This window comes from Trachemys scripta, chromosome 3, assembly GCF_013100865.1.
Source record: "Trachemys scripta elegans isolate TJP31775 chromosome 3, CAS_Tse_1.0, whole genome shotgun sequence".
NCBI lineage: Eukaryota > Metazoa > Chordata > Testudines > Emydidae > Trachemys > Trachemys scripta.
In genome coordinates, this window is record NC_048300.1 from 138,336,248 (window position 1) to 138,355,765 (window position 19,518).

General features: G+C 48.1%; 1 protein-coding gene across 1 annotated transcript in view; it reads left to right on the forward strand.

The window, feature by feature from the left end:
• Positions 1-3,321: 3,321 nt before the first annotated feature.
• Positions 3,322-19,518, forward strand: part of CGA (glycoprotein hormones, alpha polypeptide) — a 22,213-nt gene continuing 6,016 nt past the window's right edge. The window contains exon 1 of the mRNA XM_034767016.1: positions 3,322-3,391. The gene's annotated coding sequence lies outside the window, so the exon portion shown is untranslated. The remainder of the gene's footprint in view (positions 3,392-19,518) is intronic.

Here is a 19,518-nt window from a genome sequence, read left to right on the forward strand (position 1 = left end):
TCATGGTACTATCTGAGTGCAACAAAAGCTCATTAGAGGACCGAAGTTTGCAATTTGTTATGAGACTCTCATTCAATGATTCAAATTTGCACTGTGTAATAAATTAAACAAAAAAGTCACATTTTCAAAAGAGTGGGTCAAATTCTGCTTTCATTTTCACTGATGTAACAGACCGGATTTGGCCAAGTATGTTTCTGTTGGAGATATGGATTTGCTAAAGCAAAAAATAGTTATTAAAAGTAGTTTTTTTTTCTTTGCTATCTTTTATACCAGTGTAATTCTGTTGATTTCAAAAGAATACTCCTGATTCATTCTAGTGAAAGGAGAATCAGGTCCTAGGCATCTCTCTGTTTCTCTGTGGAGTGGAAGTAGCATTTATAGCAGTCTACCTTGAATTCTTCAATAAAAAAACTTTTAATCCAATCTATCTTTGATTAGACACCACAGTACACAATGTATAAAAAGGTCAAAAAATGAATACATCGGACAATATGTGTTCCCCTGACTGTGGAGATAGTTGTCTGTCTTTTGAAAAGCTTTACTCAGACTCAAGCTAGGTGTCCAATAGAGCAGGGGTTCTCAACCTTTTTCTTTCTGAGCTCCCCCCAAACATGCTATAAAAACTCCAGGGCCTAGCAGGGGAAGAGGGAGATTCGGGGCTCCGGGCCGGGGGTGGGGCCTCGGGCATAGGCATAGTTTGAACTTCTATTTTGGGGGGGCAGGGGCTGGCGGGGGCTTGGGCCAGCTCTGCATGGTGGGGTCCAGGGAGGCAGCACCACCTCCACCACCTGACTCACCTCAGCAGGCCACCCAGCCTGTCTGGGTTGTATGTGGTGGGGGTTCAGCTCAAAAAATTTGAAAACCCTCAGGGTACACGGAGGAGATAGCTAGGGACTGTGCACCAGGAGGGTTCCCCTGTGGTCACTGCTCCCCAAGGGCTCTGCCATCCACAGAGCCATGTCCCCTTGCCTGGACGGCTCTTACTGGCTGCATGAGCTGAGGAGCAGCTGCAACCCTGGGCACAAGCAGCAGGAGACGGAACACCATGGCTGCCCGCTCCATGGCACCAGCCAGAGCAGCAGCTGCCCGCACTGCCCACCTCCGGCTTCCTGCCTCAGACCTGGCCAAGGGGCGGGGAGAGGAGGAAGTGAGATGATGTGGGGCTGGCCTCCGGACTGCTCTGCTCTATCACTGGGGGCAGGGGGCAACCAATGCTCTGGGGTTCAGCCCCATGGCTCCCGGCTTCAGCCCTGTGGGGAGGTGGGATGTGGGTGTGTGTGCCAAGGCTCAGGCTCTGGGTTCCAGCTGCAGACCCCTGGTTGAGAACCACTGCAATAGAGCTTCTGGTTGAGTCATCTGAGGGACTATTGTGCAATCATGGTAACAAGTCATCACGGAGCGTGGGCTCCGTCACACATATACTACAACCTTAGCAGTTTTCATTACTTTTGCTTTAAATTACACACTATTATACTTCTATCTTTTATGGGAATTGTAAAACTATTTTTTTTACCAGTATGTTTCAAATTAGTGTTTTTTGTTATTAAAAAGGAGAGAGAGAGAGAGGGGCCGGAAATGAATATAATGAAAACAGACACATGCTACTCAACAGATTTAGAATTTTAAGAATCAAACTATAGAGGTAGGATAAAAATTTCAAAAGTGCCTAAGTGACTTAGGGACCTAAGTCCCATTTTCAAATGTGTCTCAGGCACTGAGGCCCAGATTTTAAGGTATTTAGTCTGTAAAAATGCAGATAGGCACTTAGGTTCAGACTTTTAACGGTATGTAGGCATTGCTCCACTCAGCATTGCAAGGCCTAAGTGACTTAGAAGGTGAAGTCCTATTTTTGAAAGTGACTTAGGTGCCTAGTGGGATTTTAAAAAGCATTGAGTTGCCTAACTGATGAGAGTCTCCTAAATCCCAATGACTTTCAATGCAAAGTAGACTCCTAAGTGTCCAAGTCACTTTTGAAAATGGGACTTCACAGTCTAAGTTATTTAGAATCATAGGAGTGTAGGACTGGAAGGGATCTCAGGAGGTCATCTAGTCCAGTCCCCTGCACTCAAGGCCTCACAATACCTACACATACTGTTAACAATTTGAGCCCTAGAGAGATTTCAAAAGTGCATAGGTGCTTAACTCCCATCAGTGGGAGGTTAGGCAACTAAGTGCTTTTAAAATCCCATTAGGTGCCTATCTGCATCTTTAGGTGCCTAAATATCTTCAAAAATCTAGCCCTAAGTCATTTCTGAAAACAGTACTTACACTTCTAAGTCACTTAGATGCTTTTAAAAATTTTACCCCTAATCCTGCAGATTTACTTATTCAAATTTGCCATGAATTTCAATGGGAATTTTGAATGAGTTTGCAGGGTCGTCTCTTAAATTATAACAGGACATGACATGTTTCAATGGACTGAAAATACATGTTTTGACAGATTATTACATATAGATTGAAACAATCTCATCAGAAAAAAAATTTATCCTCAGAATAGGTAATCCTGTATATATTCATCCATGCATTCATTCTGTAACCTTTAGCCTATCACAAATACTTTCCAACTCCCTGATTCGATCCAACAGTCGACCACGGTCTGAGTTATAGTCGTCCAGCGATCTTAAACTGGCAGCTGCTTGCTCTTGCCAACAGTGAGTTTTCTTTCCTGTCTCCTGTGCATGATACTGACTCCGTTCTAACTTTCTCTGTTCTCCAACTACTGTCCCTTTTGGAAAAGTACTAATCACTCCTCCGAAATCTCCTAAAAAAAAATCAGGCAACAATTCCATATGCCCTGGCATTTAATTCAGACACAGATTATTCTTTTTAACATTTGTACAGGCCTTCTTGTTTTTTCTTTTACTATTCTCTAGTAAAATAAGATCACAAATGTGGAAATAATTTATGCCCTTTAAAAAGTAATTCCCTGCACAGTTTAAAAAGCTGTAGGAAATCTCAGCTAATCTTCTGTTTTCTAGAAAGAATTGTATTTACTAAAAACTGCAGCAAGCTGCAAGAGGCTAGATATAAGAGTCCCCGAGAAAAATCACATGGTGAACAGAACTGAGTGTTGGGCCCACAAGCTGACCTTTCTTGCATTGTATAATGAAAAAATGTGATCTGTGAGAGTGGGTTTGAGATAAGATCAAAATGATGTAATGGTAATTACATCAAGTAATGTTCAGTCATTAGGCAGAATGCACAGTTGATCCTATGGCTTATATGTAGGCGGAAGAGTGCAATCTAACTTTAATGGTATAAAAGAAAGGTAAAATTTTTCTTACCACAGTGACAGAAAGGTACATATAAGCTTCAGGGACACCACACAGAAACTAAAACCATCCTTCAGATTCTACATCGACTCTGACCGCACTGAACACATTGAAATAAGGTAATTTTTTCCCCATTGCTAGCTATGAACGAGGAAAAGTTGATATATTTTTCTAGAAATTCGCTTTTTACTCAAAGTTCTCATAGGTGACGATTAACCTAAAATGCTGGGTCAGTTCTGAGGCTTCTGCCTTTTAGGGTTGTACTGATACAAATGAGAAGAGAACTTGGTCCCAGAACTTTATTCAGCTCTTGCAAGTGAACTCTGATATGTTATCAGGAAAAGAAATGGTGAGCTAATTTTTGGGAGAATTGGAACGTAAAAATTTAGTTTTGGGAAAGGGGCTGGGCATAATAACTGGCAGCCTACAGTGCTACTGAATTCAGTCATTGTAAATTGACAGTTTGCAGTTTTTTCCTTCTCTGCTTGTCTGCCATTTTAAGCAGCATAGATGGGGAGAGGGCAAAGGGAAGGAAAGGGGTGCCAGTGTGGGTTGGAGGAACATAATGACACAGCAATTGCCCCAAACTGAAGCAGCAGCTAGGATTATAGAGTAAACCCCACCCAAATATTTTGTAATATCCTTCATAATAAAGATGGCTGCACCCACATTACCTGACTGGGGGGCTGTGTCATCCCCTTGTTCTTCTGCGAGGAGACCTTCCACTCCCCTCTGCTCTTCATGGTCCAGATCAGGAAAGAAAGCCTGTGATTTGAGGCTGCACATCTTTCTGAAGCTGCGGTCCACCCGCCTCTCTGAGGGTGTGTATGTGTTTGTGTTTGTGTGTCTTCGCAGACATCCAGGTTCTGAGCATACATCCGTTTGAGCTCCATAAATGAGTCCATGCAGAAACAGGGCTCCATGCTTACACCACTGTTCAGAAAATGGTCCATTTAATCACTAAACAGACAGGTTGTCAGGGCAGTATTGAATTTCTTATTCTTATCCTTGGTTTTCCAATACTTCACCTTGAGCCCCTTTATCTTCTTCCTGGGCTGCAGTCTGGTCTGCTTGATCCCATGATCATCCAGAAATTGCTGAGACAACCATCATACAGTTCAGTGTTCTTCTGTGAGGAGTTCAAGTCCTGGGTTTTACTCTCCTTGACTGAAAGCTGCACCAAGATACTGGTGTGAGCCTCTGGCCAGGTGGCTGTATGCTGATACAAGCGTATTACGGGGCATTCTTCTGTGGTATCCAATAGTGGAGGTGGATGAAGCTGAAGAAACTGCAATTAGACAAATAGTGTGAGACTGAGGACACTAAGCAGAAGCATACATAGAGAGACCACTTCAGATTAAGGAGCAGAGCACAGTCCCCACTCCCAACACACCCTCCTGTTTCATGTACTGCATGCTGGGTAATAACCTGAGAGGAGTCCACCATGTTTCTAAAACAAAATAATTCCCTTAATAGTCAATTCAAAGGGATGCTGCAACTGTAGTTAGCATGGTGAGGGGAGGGATAGCCCAGTGGTTTAAGCATGGGCCTGCTAAACCCACAGTTGTGAGCTCAATCCTTGAGTGGGCCATTTAGGGAACTGGGTTTAAAAAAAAAAACTGTCTGGGGATTTGTCCTGCTTTGAACAAGGGGGTTGGACTAGATGAGGTCCCTTCCAACCCTGATATTCTATGATTTAAGTCATGTATATGCAGACTGGCTCCCTAGTGTCTTCTGCAACCCATGCTGGTTGTGAAATCTTTCCTTTTAACAATTGTTGTTATTGTGTGTCTTTTGTACCAGTGTTGCTGATTTGCCAAAGATTACTAGTACATAGCCCACCATAGGCACCTGGCCTTTACCACTTGCTTGTTGTGGCCTATTAGCCTTCATACGCCTTCAAATGTGCTGATCGCCAACCAGTCTCCCATTTCTTGATTGTGTTATTGCTGTTGGTACGGGACTTGCTTCCATCCTGTTGCTGCTTTCATTCTGTTGGATGGTGTCCAGTTTGTCTCCTATATTGCTCATAAATAAGAGGCTACGTTTATGTCATGGAGGTCACAGAAGTCACAGAAACTGCTTCAGCCCCTGGGGCTGCAGGACTGGAGCTGGCAGCTAGTGGGGCCCTGGCAGGGTTCCAGCGACAGGCGACAGCCTCCTCAGGGTCCCCCTGCAGGTTTTCAGCGACAAGCGACAGCCTCCTCAGGGAGCCCTCCTCAGGGTTCCAGCAACCCGGGACAGCCTCTTGGGGAGTGTGTGTGTGTGTGTGTGTGTGAGTTTGTGAGAGAACCCTGCAGCTCCCAGCCACCACGGTGGCAGGGGAAACCATGGAGCTGCAGCAGCAAAAGTCACAGACAGGTCATGGCTTCCATGAATTTTTGTTCATTGCCTGTGACCTGTCTGTGACTTTTACTAAAAATAACCATGACAAAATCTTATCCTTACTCATAAACCACTTTTCTGATGACTATCCTACGTGAGGTCAGCTAAAGGTTGGGAGTTGTGCTATGTCCTCCTGCTCCTGCCTTAGTCCTGTCTTTCTGGGTGTGAAGGCTATCTGCAGTTGTCTTCAGTTTCATCTCCACTGCTATCCTGAGCCTGTAGATCATAGAATATCAGGGTTGGAAGGGACCTCAAGAGGTCATCTAGTCCAACCCCCTGCTCAAAGCAGGACCAATTCCCAACTAAATCATCCCAGCCAGGGCTTTGTCAAGCCGGGCCTTAAAAACCTCCAAGGAAGGAGACTCCATCACCTCCCTAGGTAACGCATTCCAGTGCTTCACCACCCTCCTAGTGAAATAGTGTTTCCTAATATCCAACCTGGACCTCCCCCACTGCAACTTGAGACCATTGCTCCTTGTTCTGTCATCTGCCACCACTGAGAACAGCTGAGCTCCATCCTCCTTGGAACTCCCCTTCAGGTAGTTGAAGGCTGCTATCAAATCCCCCCTCATTCTTCTCTTCTGGAGACTAAACAATCCCAGTTCCCTCAGCCTCTCCTCATAAGTCATGTGCTCCAGACCCCTAATCATTTTTGTTGCCCTCCGCTGGACTCTTTCCAATATTTCCACATCCTTCTTCTAGTGTGGGGCCCAAAACTGGACACAGTATTCCAGATGAGGCTTCACCAATGTCAAATAAAGGGGAACGATCACGTTCCTCGATCTGCTGGCAATGCCCCTACTTATAGAGCCCAAAATGCCGTTAGCCTTCTTGGCAACAAGAGCACACTGTTGACTCATATCCAGCTTCTCATCCACTGTGACCCTTAGGTCTTTTTCTGCAGAACTGCTACCTAGCCATTCGGTCCCTAGTCTGTAGCAGTGCATGGGATTCTTCCGTCCTAAGTACAGGACTCTGCACTTGTCCTTGTTGAACCTCATCAGGTTTTTTTTGGCCCAATCCTCTAATTTGTCTAGGTCCCTCTGTATCCGATCCCTACCCTCTAGTGTATCTACCACACCTCCTAGTTTAGTGTCATCTGCAAACTTGCTGAGAGTGCAGTCCACACCATCCTCCAGATCATTAATAAAGATATTAAACAAAACCGGCCCCAGGACCGACCCTTGGGGCACTCCGCTTGAAACCGGCTGCCAAAATGATACCACACATGACCTGTGTCCCACTGCAGCTTGGACTGTTGCCTTTTGCAATTGTTTTGTGTCGCTACTTGCTGGTTGAACCCAGACCCATTCACTTGTGCATAGTGGTCTCAGGTCCTTGGCTCCTTCGGTGTAGCCAGCTGACTGCCTAGTTTGGCATTCTTTTAACTGCTTCTGTGTACTGTCTGTTGTTCCTTCACTAGGCTGCAACAAGAGAACTCCTCAAGAAAAGCAGAGTCTTAGTTCTATAGTCCATCAGTCCCTATGCTATATAGTACCTGGGAGGGTGTATTGAAATGCTCCAACATTGCCAAGTAAGGATTCCTTCCTGTCAGTTTTGCCTTTGCCATCAATCTCTTGGCTGTCTTTACTGATGACTCTGCCTTTCTGTTTCTTTGTGGGACCCAGGGGAAGGTGTCTTGTGCTCACACTCCCATTTGGCACTGAATTGTTCGAGTCCTGCTGCATTCAGTACTGTTGCCCATTGTCTGATCACCCTGTCTCAGGTATGCTATACTTTGCAAAATGAGCCTTCAGCTTCTTGATTACAGTTCCTTCCAGAGCATCCTCCAGAAATTGTATGGTGGGCCATGAATGCTCACAAAATTGGGGTTGAGGTGCGGGAGGGGTGAGGGCTCCGGCTGGGGGTGCAGGTTCTGGGGTGGGGCTGGGGGATGAGGGGTTTGGGGTGCAGGAGGGTGCTCTGGGCTGGGACTGAGGGGTTCAGAGGGCGGGAGGGGGATCAGGGCTTGAGCAGGGAGTTGGGGCATGGGAGGAGGTCAGGGGTGCAGGCTACGGGTGGCACTTACCTCAAGCAGCTCCCAGAAGCAGTGGCATGGCCCTCCTCCAACTCCTACATGGAGGCATGGCCAGGCAGCTCTGCACGCTGCCCCATCCGCGGGCGCCGCCCCTGCAGCTCCCATTGATTGCGATTCCTTGGGGCGGGGGCAGCGTGCCAAGTCATCTGGCTGCCCCTACATGTAGGAGCTGGGGGGGAGGACATGCCACTGCTTCTGGGAGCTGTGTGGAGCCATGGCATGTGTGGAGCAGGTCAAGCCCCAGACTCCGCTCCCTGGCCGGAACTCAAGGGCCGGATTAAAACATGGCCCGCAGGATGTAGTTTGCCTATCCCTGTGTTAAGGGGTTTTGGACCAATGAATGATAGAATCATTCCATTCCAGAGAGCACACACTAGGCAGTCAGCCCTAGAAAAGGAAGCGGTGGGACACACCATGCCCGGTGCCAGGGAGCAGCCCAGAGAGAGGTACCATGCAGCCCTTTGGGCTCCTGGCACCCCCGCTCCCAATGGAAAGCCCCAGCATCTGGGTGCAACCCCCACTCTCCATTGCTGCCTCATCTGGGCCTCCCTTCCCAGCCTGCAGTGCCAGGACTCCAGCAGGGGCTGCCCGATTGGGCTGGAATGCAGGCGCTGCAGCCTGTTACCCCCTATGCAGGCGGCGGCTCCCCTGCCACAGGGCTGCCGACTGCTGTCTTGGGCATGGATGGGAGGGGAGGCAGAGGCTGCTGGGTCTCTGCTCAGAGCCAATGATACACACTGTGCGAAGGTATATAGGGCTGTTGCTGTCACTGCTGTAGTATCTCCTTGTTGTCGATCACTGTACTCTGAGCACACCTTTGCACACTGTGCACTGCAAAGATCTCAACTGGGCACTTATGCCTGACCAGCAGATATACTTAGTGGCTCATCTCAGGCATGTTTCTATACCCAGGTGTGACATGTGTAACCATCTCATAATATCAGCTCTTAAATCTGCTGGGATTACTGCTTGGTCCCCTGTAAGCAAAACCCCATCTTGTGTACACAGCTTGTCCCTCACCTTGTTTCTTGCAATCTGGCCAATCCTGGAGAATAAATTGTTTTACTTTTGGTAGCATCCCATCCTGTCTTGTGCTTTGTTGGATTGCCTGGAGTCTGCCACCAGAGGTGTGAAAGTATGGTAGCATGTTGATAGTCTATTTATCTCCTATTCCACAAAGCCGTCTGTATTGTACTCTTGAAAGTATTGTGACAAAGTTCCTCCTCTATCTTGGTGGGTCCTGCGCTTATTGGCAGATTTTCTTGCCTCAAAGATTCACTATGTGGGTTGGGGAACAGCCCAGAGACCTTCCCCTCTGGAAGAACCCACAGTCCAGGTCAATTGGGAGGTTTGGGGGGAACCCGGGCCCGCCCTCTACTCCGGGTTCCAGCCCAGGGCCCTGTGGACTGCAGCTGTCTATAGTGCCTCCTGTAACAGCTGCATGACAGCTACAACTCCCTGGGCTACTTCCCCATTGCCTCCTCCAAACACCTTCCCTATTCTCACCACAGGACCTTCCTCCTGATGTCTGATAACGCTTGTGCTCCTCAGTCCTCCAGCAGCATACCCTCTCACTCTCAGCTCCTTGCTCCTCTTGCTCCCAGCTCCTCACACTCACACCACAAAGTGAAGTGAGCTCCTTTTTAAAACCCAGGTGCCCTGATTAGCCTGCCTTAATTGATTCTAGCAGCTTCTTCTTAATTGATTCCAGGTGTCCTAATTAGTCTGCCTGCCTTAACTGGTTCTAGCAGGTTCCTGATAACTCTAGTGCAGCCCTTTCTCTGGTCACTCAGGGAACAGAAAACTACTCATCCAGTGACCAGTATATTTGCCCTCTACCAGACTCCTGTACCCCACTGGTCTGGGTCTGTCACATATCCCTCCCCCCTGCTCAATGCCAAGGGGTTGGGCAGCTTGGGACACCAGACAATGCACACGTGACAAGCCAACGGCGTTGCCATGACGGCTCCCTGTTCTGTGTTGCACACAGAACTGGAAAGGTTGGAGGGATAAGAACCATCTGGTCACCCTTGTGTTCTTCTCCTTGTTCCGCTGCATCCATTGAAGAGGGGCATGGTCGGTCACGAGGACAAATCTGCGCCCGAGCAGGTAGTAGCGCAATGTTTCCATGGCCCATTTTACAGCGAGGCATTCTCGCTCCACCACTGCATATTTTTGTTCCCTTGGAAGGAGTTTCCGACTGAGGTATAGAATTGGGTGTTCCTCCTCCCTGACCATCTGTGATAGAACGGCCCCCAACCCTACTTCCGATGCATCCGTCTGCAGGATAAACCCCTTGGTGAAATCAGGGGCTATCAGTACGGGGTTACTGCAGAGGGCAGTCCGTAGGTCTGTGAATGCTTCCTCTGCTGCGTCAGACCATCTCACCAGATCAGGTCCACGGGCTTTCACTAGGTCTGTCAGGGGGCTTGTCCTTGTGGCAAAGTGGGGGATAAATCGTTGGTAATACCCCACCACACCTAGGAACGCCTGGACTTGTTTCTTGCGACTTGGTCGGGGCCAATTTTGGATGGCCTCTAACTTGTTCACTTGGGATTTTACCAGACCTTTTCCCACAATGTAGCCAAGATATTTGGCGTCCGTAAACCCTACAGCGCACTTGGCAGGGTTTGCTGTAAGGCCAGCTCGCCTGAAGGCATTGAGGACTGCCTCCACCTTTTCCAGGTGGGTTTCCCAGTCTGGAGTATGAATGACCACATCATCCAAGTAGGCAGCAGCATAACTGTTATGTGGGCGTAATAGCTTGTCCATGAGGCGCTGGAAGGTAGCTGGGGCCCCATGTAATTCAAAAGGGAGGACAGTATATTGAAAAAGACCCTCTGGTGTAGAGAACGCAGTCTTTTCCTTTGCGTCTTCTGCAAGGGGAATCTGCCAGTACCCCTTTGTCAAGTCTAGGGTGGTCAAGTACCGGGCATTACCCAGATGGTGCACTAGGTCATCTATGCGAGGTATGGGGTATGCGTCGAACTGGGATACTTCGTTTAGTCACCTGAAGTCGTTGCAAAATCTTGTGGTGCTCTCAGGTTTGGGCACAAGCACGATTGGGCTGGACCACCAACTGTGGGATTCTTCGATGATCCCCAACTCCAGCATTTTTTTTACTTCTGCTTTTATTTCCTCCCTTTTTGCCGCTGGCACCCAATAGGGCCTCATTGTTACTCTTGCCTCAGGGTTCGTGACGATGTGGTGATGTGTCTCGGTTGTTTGACCCGGTTTTGTCGAGAACACATCTTGGTTCTGGAAGATCATCTCAGACACTTCATTCTTCTGGTCTGGTGTTAAATCGGGAGACACTCTCAGCTGTTTGGAAGGCTTGTTTTCCTGGGTTAGGTCTTTTTGGACCCTTGTGCATGCCTCTTGTGCATGCCAGGGTTTCAGAAGGTTAACGTGATAAATCTGTTCTTGTTTTCTGCGTCCTGGGTGCCGCACCTTGTAGGTTATTCCCCCATGGGTTCAACCACCTCATAGGGCCCCTGCCATTTGGTCAGAAGCTTGCTTTCTGCCGTGGGTACCAACACCATAACCTGATCCCCTGGTTGGAACTGTCGCACTTTTGCCTGGTGATTGTAATGGGTTCGCTGGGCCTCCTGTGCCTTCTCCAAATGTTCCCGTACAATAGGGATAACCCGGGCTATCCGGTCTCGCATCTGCATTACATGCTCTATTATATTTCTCCCCTTATTGGGTTTCTCTTCCCAGATCTCTTTGGCGATATCTAGTATGCCATGGGGGTGACGCCCGTATAATAACTCGAAGGGGGAAAACCCAGTTGAGGCCTGTGGTACCTCCTGGATAGCGAACATAAGGTAGGGTAGTAGGGTGTCCCAATCCTTCCCGTCCCGACTTACCACCTTCCTTATCAAAGCCTTGAGAGTTTGGTTAAACCTTTCTACCAAGCCATCAGTCTGTGGATGGTAGACCGAAGTTCTCAGGGTATGTATATGGAGCAGCATACAGAGGTCCTTCATTAGCTTTGACATAAATGGGGTTCCTTGGTCGGTTAATATCTCCTTCGGTAGCCCCATTCGGGCAAAGATCGCCACCAGCGCTTTGGCTATAGTTTTAGAGGCCGTGTTCCGCAGGGAGATGGCTTCTGGGTAGCGAGTAGCATAGTCCAAAACAACAAGTACATATTGGTGGCCCCGAGCTGTCTTCTCCAGGGGTCCCACTAGGTCGATGGCTATTTGCTTGAAGGGGACCTCTATGATGGAAGGGGTACTAAAGGTGCCCTCAAGTGGGGACGGGGACTGTGCAGCTGACACTCCGGGCAGGAGGCACAGTACCGCCGCACTTCTTCCATGTACTCCGGGCCAGAAGAACCGTCGTAGGACTCGTGCCAGGGTCTTCTCTACCCCTAAATGCCCCCCAAAAAGATGACTATGAGCAAGACTTAATATAGCATTCTGGTGTTTTTGAGGTACTAGGATCTGCTGTACCTTCTGCCCTGTACTGGTGCAACCCTGTATAAGAGATCCTTCTTCATTATGAAGTAGGGTCCTGGTCCCTGGGTTTTTCCTTCCACGGGGACCCCATCTATTTCAGTCACTTCCTTCCTAATGTTGTCATACCTTGGGTCTTCTGCCTGTTCCCGTCCAAAATTTCCTCTCCCGGGGCTAATCTGCCCAAGATCTAGGGGCCCAGTCTCTGTTGCCTCTACTGGTTCAGAAGCATTAGGGTGGGGGTCAGACTCAGGTGCTTCTCCCTCCTGCGTGGCCTCCTTTTCAGCTGTGCGGGTCCGCCTTCCTACAAGAGCGACCCTCTGGCTTTGGGTCAGTATTCGGGTTCCCAAGGCCTTAGCTGCCCTTTTTTCCCTTTTGGTCTTTCTACCATGTCTGGGAGTGGAGAACAAATCTGGGGATATTTCAGAGAAGATTGGGGGTTGACAGTCTGCTGTGGATGCCTCATCTATTCTAGGGTCCCCATGTTTCTCCAATCCCCCTACTGGGAGTAAGTTTCCAAACCCTGGGAAGTCCCTCCCTATGAGCACCGGGAATGGGAGTTTAGGGACTACACCTGCTGCTACCTCAGTAGTGTTTCCTTGGATCTCGATTTTTACTGGGATGGTGGAGTAGTAACTAACTGTCCCATGGACACATGTTATCCCCGTACGTTTAGCCTGCAGCAGCTGACTACGCTTCGCAAGCTTCCCTGAGATAAGCGTGATAGCACTTCCCGAATCAACCAGTGCCGTGGTCCCTACCCCATTTAGTTTCACTGGTCTGGTATACATATGTGGGGTTAGTGAGACCCCTACAAGGTGGATTAGGGAGCATGGATCTGCCCAGTTCCCCAGGTTACACTGCATAGGCTCCTCAGCATTGGGACACTGTGCAGCTATGTGTCCCCACTCCCTGCAGGCATAACATCTGTATGGAGCCCTAGGCGTTCCCCGGTCTCTTGGTTTGGGCAGTCTAACATCACAATCCTCTTCTCCCTCAGTGCTCCGACTCTTTGTGGCCTCTGATGGGCCTTCAGCCTCTCTCTTTTTCCACTTGGGCCCTCCTTGTGGCCCAGTCACCCGAACTTTAGGCTTGGTGCTGCTAGTTTAACCTGGGGTGCCTCTTCCTTAATTGGTCAGGTCAGTCCCTCGCTGTCCTTCGCCTCTCTACCAGGGTGACAACCTTGTCATAGGTGGAGGGTTCATTCTGGCTTACCCAGGCAATAAGGTCTGGTGGTAGTCCCCTCATGTATCGGTCGATGACCAGAACCGCTAGTATCTCTTCCGGACGCCAGGACTCTGTTTGCAACCACTTTCGTGTGAGATGGATGAGGTCATATAATTGGGACCGCGGGGTTTTGTCTTCCTGGTACCTCCAACCCGTGATACTGCTGGGCCCGCTCTGCTGTCGTTACCCCAGATCTGGCCAGGATCTCTGCTTTCAGCTGGGGGTAGTCTGCCGCAGCCTCGTCAGGCAGATCATGGTAGGCCTTCTGGGCCTCCCCACACAGGAATGGGACAAGGATGCCAGACCACTGATTTCAAGCCAGGCCTCCCGTAGGGCTGTCCTCTCAAAGGCCAGAAGGTGTATGCCTCTACATCATCCTCCCGTGTCATTTTCTGCAGCCAATGGCTGGCCCGTATGAGCCATGTCCCATCATGGCAGCGATTCAGCTCTGTAAGGGACTTTACCTGGTTTACCAGTTCCCGCAACATAGCTCGGTCTTGAGCAGCCTGGTCCATCAGCAGGCGATTAGTCTCTTGCTGCAGCCGCACTGCCTCCTGTTTGGCAGCTGCCTGGACACGGGTAGCCTTCTGCTGGGCCGCCATAGCTTGTATCAGTGCCCGCACTACGTCATCCATTGTGGTGGAAAAAATAAACCCTCTCCCTTTTTTGTTTGGTTGTTCTTGTTGTTTTTTAATCACCCTCCTTCTTCCGCCGCGCTGTGCACCCCAAGATCCCATCTCTGACACCAGTGTGACAAAGTTCCTCCTCTATCTTGGTGGGTCCTGCGCTTATTGGCGGATTTTCTTGCCTCAGAGATTCACCATGTGGGTTGGGGAACAGCCCAGAGACCTTCCCCTCTGGAAGAACCCACAGTCCAGGTCAATTGGGAGGTTTGGGGGGAACCCCGGGCCCGCCCTCTACTCCGGGTTCCAGCCCAGGGCCCTGTGGACTGCAGCTGTCTATAGTGCCTCCTGTAACAGCTGCATGACAGCTACAACTCCCTGGGCTACTTCCCCATGGCCTCCTCCAAACACCTTCCTTATTCTCACCACAGGACCTTCCTCCTGGTGTCTGATAACGCTTGTGCTCCTCAGTCCTCCAGCGGCACACACTCTCACTCTCAGCTCCTTGCTCCTCTTGCTCCCAGCTCCTCACACTCACACCACAAAGTGAAGTGAGCTCCTTTTTAAAACCCAGGTGCCCTGATTAGCCTGCCTTAATTGATTCTAGCAGCTTCTTCTTAATTGATTCCAGGTGTCCTAATTAGTCTGCCTACCTTAACTGGTTCGAGCAGGTTCCTGATTTCTCTAGTGCAGCCCCTGCTCTGGTCACTCAGGGAACAGAAAACTACTCATCCAGTGACCAGTATATTTGCCCTCTATCAGACTCCTGTACCCCACTGGTCTGGGTCTGTCACAGTATGCTCTGCTCAATGTATCTTTCTCCCATTGGGACTTTTCTGGACAGTATCTTATCCTCACCTCATAACGCTGGAGTCTCAATAACATGTGTTGTAGTCACTTGGGTGCACTCAGCAGTGGCTTCTTTATGCTGCTTTCTAATGGCTTATGATTAGACTGCATGTCCACCTTGTGCCCAAAAGGGAACTGATAGAATCATCCCATTCCAGAGAAGCCATTAGCTTCTTTGCTATCTGAGCATATCCCAGTTTTGTGTCTGTTAGGGCTCCACAAGCAAATGCTATGCAAAGCCAGCAGCCCATCAGTGCTGCTCCTAGGCTTCCCTCTGAGGCCTCACACGGTAGCTCTAGCTGCTCCACAGGACTATAGTACTTAGGGCTAGTGCCTTGCTTAGGATTTCAGTACTCTTCCAAATGCCTGTTCTTGGGTCTCTGACCCGTCCCATGCTCTGTCATTGTGTGTGAACTGGGTCAAGGGTTCACAGGCTTCTGATATGTGTGCACAGAATCTGGAAAGATAGTTGGCTGTCCCTGTAAATTAGTGGATTCCCATTACATTCTTTGACAACAGGGGGCGCTACTACCCCTGAAATGGATTTTTACTGGCTCCTGGTTGAGCAGATTACTGTCATGCCAGTGTGTGACAAAGTGGGACTGTTCTTAATGTTTCCTCTGAATATTGTGTGGGTGCCTCAGTTTCCTCTATGCATTTCTTAAGTCTCCAGTGTGCATAAACGGCCAACACTCTGTATCCTGGCAACAAATGGCTGGGGCCCTTCCCCCTGCAAGGGAATAGTTAAAGGTGAACAAAGAGATCAGGTGACCCTTTTATTGGCCCAGGAAAGAGACAAAGGCCAGAAAGGAGGGGCTGGAGGGGGGGTTTCAGTTTGGAGCTGGCTGGGGACGGGAACTGAGGGCAGATGGGGTTGTCTGCCTCGCTGGGCCCCAGAATAGACCCAGCTGAGGGGTCCTGTTCTCTGTACCTACAAACTCTGGTTTAGATTGTGTTCCTGTCATCTAATAAACCTCTGTTTTACTGGCTGGCTAAGAGTCACGTCTGACTGCGAAGTGGGGGTGCATGCTGGACCCTCTGGCTTCCCCAGGACCCTGCCTGGGTGGACTCGCTGTGGGAAGCGCACGGAGAGGCATATGCTGAATGCTCCAAGGAGAGACCCAGGAAGGTGAAGCCGTGTGAGCTTCTTGCCCTGAAGACAGTCTGCTCCAAGGGAGAGGAGGCTCCCCAAAGTCCTGACTGGCTTTGTGGGGAGCAGTTCCAGAGCAATGCCCGGGGACTCCGTGACACAGTGAAAAAGGTCCACAGTAATTATCTTCAATACATAGCAGTTCATTGAGAAGGAATTATACAAGCGGTAAAGGGTTATATTAAGCACATAACTTCTATGATAGACATTAAGAGCTATACATTTCTCTTAAGGAGTCTCTCTTTTACAAACATACACAAACAGGCCCTGCACTAGTCTCACACAGTTTCTGCTTGGCAAACAGAGAAGGTGGTTACCAATTTTATAGACGGCTTCTTTCCTCCTGGTCTGTTCTTCTCAGCCTTCTGGTCTGTCTCGGATTTCCTCGAGGCAAGGCCTTGGTTGCCTTGAGACCCCTCTGGTTCACAGTCCTACTCAAGCTCACAGAGTAGAGTTTTGGCTACTCTGTCTAGCAGCGTTGCTTTTTCAATCATTAATTAAGGAATCCCAACCATAGTAATTTACTTTGATTCTTATACTCTTTTTCCTCAAAGGAGTTACATGTTTTAAAAGCATGCCCAGTGGGCATGTGGTTCCTTTTTTTTAACCTGATTAGTATTTTAGAAGGGGCTTGTGGAGTGGTACCAAACGAAGATCACCCCACATTTACTTACTGATTAATCATTCACTCTGGCTCTCTGCATGGTGTCCTTGCTGTAAGGTCACTACAACCAGGTCGACTTGTGATCCATGCTGGAACTTTATACATGTGATATTTACTTTTGCATGGGCCCATATTTGCCAATCAATAGGTTCAATATCGATTGTACATGCACACATTGCCAGTTCTTTATCAAATCTGCTTCTGCTTAAAGGGAACCTGCTCCCAGGATCCTCTGCAGCTGTTCAGCCATATTTAAGTCATATTAAGTTATGCTCTCACCATTTATTCAGTATGGCCACACCAATTTGGCATCATCCCAACAATCTGGGTATTTTCTTAATGTCTCTCACTTCTCCAGGGGCTGGCCGGATGCCACGGAAATCAACATATGTCTGATGTAGCAGACCCCAGTTCTCCTCAGCTTCAGCTTGTCTACATTCTGCCTAATTTCCTGCTCCTGGCACCTGAATAGGAGTTGTTGCAGCTTGGTATAATGGTCTTGGATTGGCTCTTCCTTGACCATGCCGAATGTCATCAGCTACTGCCTTAACACCTGGGAGTCCCTCTGTGTCTGGTTCGATTTACACTGGAACAACTCTGGGGCTGGGCTGATGCCCGTAGGCATTTGTAGCCAGTGATACGTGCCAAAAGGTGTGGCAAAGGTTTTCAGGAGGCTCATGTGGCTCAATATGCCAGAGCCTATTCTTGACATCAAACAGGGAACACTTTTGCACTAGTTAAATTGGGGAGTACATCTTCCATGGCTGGTGATGGGCACTGACTTCCTTTCAATGCTCTGTTAAGTGGTTTTGGATCAATGCAGACCCTCCATTTACCCAAAGGTTCTCTCACCATTACTAGGCTGCTGACCCATGCTGCACTAGTTTCAACAGGTACAACAGTGGCTTTTTGTAGACTTGCCAGTTTCTTCTTCAATGGCTCCACCAAGGCTAATGCAATTCTACATTTTGGTAGTCTCATGGGCTGCATTGGCAAGTCTATTTCTAACTTCAGCTTGCCCTTGGTGTCCATCTCCTTGAAATATGTCCTTATACTCTGTTAGAATGCTGGACAGGGTGATTGTTCTCCTTCCTCTTTCATGGTGAGGATATTCTGGTGTTGTACTGTGATCAAATCCACGGTTTGCACTGTCCTGCTGCCCAGCCAGTGTACAGGTGGTACTCCTGTACGTCAACTACTATAAGCTGCAAATTATAATGTCTCTTGTTTCATGGGTTTTTTTTATTGACAGCTCACATTTGCCTCTGGCCTCAGAATGCTTTTATAGTAGACTGGCCATTCCCACCATGTTTCATGTGCCACATACTGGGTAATAACATGCGAGGACTCCATGTTTCTAAAACTAAACTGGCTCTGTATTACGAATAATATTTACAGAAATGCTGCAGCTGTGTCTAGCATTCTGACCATGTGCACAGATTGGCTTCCTAGTGCCGCCTCCTCCAAACTCTTCCTTCTTGCAACCTGTGCTGCTTCTTCCCAATTTCAGGCAGGTTGTTACACCTCTCACCACTGGTACACCACTTATGCCAGAGCTTGCAAGAAGCAGCCTTACAGTTTCTTCTGCTATGCTTGTGCTAGGAGGAATCCTCACCCAGCCAGATACTGAACTTCGAGCCCTTTTAGGATACTCTGGCCCTTTTAAACAGTGTAAAGGAACGAGAATGGGATGAAGATCTCACCCTACCTCTTTTTATAATGCTGATTTCATAAAACTGGCTTTTACATCTTTTACTACATGGTTTTGAGCACTGCTTCAGCTATACTTTAATTTCTTGTTATTTGTTTTTATGTCTTTGACTATTTGCTCTTCAAAGTTCACTTCACTCTGCTAATTTCCACCTTGCACATTGTCTGTTTAATTTTTGTTCCTTTCTGGTGCCTTCATTAGATTCGGATTGCCATTATCTGGAGGATACTTGTCATTTACCTCTACTCTTTCCCCACTTCCTTTCTGCTATCAGGGCTATGCATGCCTTCTGTGACTGTTACGGGATGCTTATGTAATCTGCCCGAGAAGTCTAAGGGCTTTAATTTCTTCATTTTTGGCTTTAGTGTTATTTTGATTGCCTCTGTATTTTTAGAAGATCCCTTTAGCTAAAATTTAGTGTCCCAGTGATAGTTTTTGGTATGATCCCTGCGTCGGGGATCATTATCATTTAGTAGCAGTGTTGATAAAGAAAAAGTTAAAGTACAAAAAGTTAATTGATATAGAATTATTTTTTTTACTGCCTATGCACAGTGTGGCTCTCTCTTTAAAAATTATGTATGTATTTAGCTCATAGGCTTAGACTCTGATTCTGCAACTGGATCTGCTAGCACAGACTCCAGTGCCTGAGCTCAGCCCAGAAAAGTCAGTGGAGCTGTGTGCAACTGCAGGCATCTGTTCTAGAGGACCCAGCTGCAGGATTGGGGCTGTAGTGTGAATACATGACAGTGGAATAATTTGGATGTAAGAGTCATTCAGAACCCCCTGACAGGGGAGTCTACAATGGGAATGAAGGATTCATTGGTATAAGCTATTGGGTGTGTCAGTTGTAAAGAGCAACTGAGAGTCCTGTGGCACCTTCAAGACTAACAGATGTATTGGAGCATAAGCTTTCGTGGGTGAATGCCCACTTTGTCGGATGCATGTCAGTAATAATATGCTATTCTAATATTCTGCCAATCAGAGTGAAGATATTTAGATAATCATAGTGTAGTTCTTCACAGCACAATAACTGGATTGTGAATATGTAAGTCTATCTAGTCTGCACTCTATAATCCATCCACTCTGATTGGGCCCTATACTCAGAATCTCCAAACCATTTGCTCAAAGGCATTCTGTTG